Below are 1,988 nucleotides of genomic sequence, written 5' to 3'. Positions count from 1 at the left end.
TCAGAAAGTAACTTTTAATTTTATGCTACTCATTTTATGAGAAAGGATCTTTTAAACAAAGTGGTAAAATATGACTGACCTTTTATGTGTTTTTGGTTGTGGGATGGGACCTTATGTTAGATGTCGATATTGTTTTTTATCACCTAAACCCCCCCCCCCCCCCCCCCCCCCCCAAAAAAAAGGCTGGTAGGTGGGTAACTGGCAGGTTCGTGGATGATTGGGCGGGTATGACAATCATCCACCACCTACCACTACTCGCAATGGGTATGCGTATGACTTTTGTACCATGCCCGCCTACTTAGCGGTCAAAGTTGGACTCATACCCGTATTTTTATAGCCACATGACAGTAATAATTTAATTGAATCAATTTCCAACCTTTTTTCTTACCGGAATCAATTTTCAACCTGATCTAATATATATCATATAACTAATATATAAAGCTAAACTTTACACTTGACATTTCAACTTTTACCAATATTTCATAGGTATAAATTGAATTATAATTTTATTGAGAATTGACCCCAAGACCTCCTAGAATCGGGAGGGAAGCTCTAACCACTTGAGCTATCCCTCACTCTCATAAAATACCAATATAATTATTAGTCATTTACATGCCTACTACATAGTTTAAATAGTTACAAAAGCATATCAATTCCTAACTAATTTCGTATTAAAGATATATTTTGAAATTTGACATATAGATTAAAAATTTATTCAAAATTTAAAAAACAACCCGGGCATCGCACGGGGCAAAAAACTAGTCATATATAATAACTATATAAAGTTAAACTTTTAGCCAGGTCACGATGTTGCGACACTTGATGTTTCAACTTTTCGCCAAGTGCCGTGTCACGTTGGATAGATTTAAATAGTGTTCATAAGATTTTTTTTTTTAAAAAAGTTAATTTAGAATTCTATTTGGATAGCATTTTAGGATAAAATTTTAAGTTTATAATTTTATTTTTGATAAAATACCAATATTTTAGAGATACAAATTGAATTATATTATAATGTTATTCAAAAAAAATATTAGATTATAATTCTAAAAAATTATCATATAAATTTATTTTTTATGTCATAATATTTTTTTGGGAGCGAAGGAATTAGTTTAAAGCGTAAAACATTTATTTATAATATATACTAATCGGTTTTAAATAATATACTTCACAATTAATAGAATTTTATTACTACATAGACCTGTCAATTAGGGTCGGGTCGTGAGTCATCTCGGATTGGGTCACTATATGTTACGAGTAAAAAAATGTTCAACCCTTGCCCAAAGTTTTGGGTTCGGGTCAACCCAACGGGTTTTGAACATTTATCTTATTTAATTTATTACTTATTTATTTTTTTTGTACTGTATTAAATCAAACATTTCCACCAACATTAGTATTAATCATAACATGTATACTAGATAGCAAATCGTCACAAAAGCACATCAATAAACGTATCAATAGTATTTTTTTTAAAATTTGACAAATAGATTCCCGAGTTTTTAGAGAGCCAAGTCAGATTTAGTTTTTTCAGCGAGCCATGTAGGATTAAATACGAGATTATTAATTTATTTTAGAATTAAATAATTTTAATTACAAGTAGGCAAAATTGGCGAATCATATTTTTAACTTTAAATTAATTAAATATACAATTTTATCTTTTGATATTAGAAATTTTATCTAAATATATAACAAATTCTAGTACATAAATATATAAAAAATAATAATAATAAAAAATTCTAACAAACCGTGCATCGCACGGGTTTCATCTAGTGAATACTAAATATGTTCTAAAATGTATTTATCCATAAAACATTGTAATTATGCTTTTGCTATTCTGTTACCAAATAGAGCTATATCCTAAAGACCTAAACCTACTTTTTTTTAACCCAAAGAATAATTTCCTAACGGAGTCGACTACTCGACTATCAAGTCAATTTTAATGTATATATATACTCCGTATTTTTAAAGAGAGTCAAATTTGGTGGCTAATA

This window comes from Chenopodium quinoa, unplaced genomic scaffold (assembly GCF_001683475.1).
Source record: "Chenopodium quinoa cultivar QQ74 unplaced genomic scaffold, ASM168347v1, whole genome shotgun sequence".
NCBI classification, from domain to species: domain Eukaryota; kingdom Viridiplantae; phylum Streptophyta; class Magnoliopsida; order Caryophyllales; family Amaranthaceae; genus Chenopodium; species Chenopodium quinoa.
The sequence above is the reverse complement of the archived record's forward strand: the minus strand, read 5'-3'. Positions refer to the sequence as shown.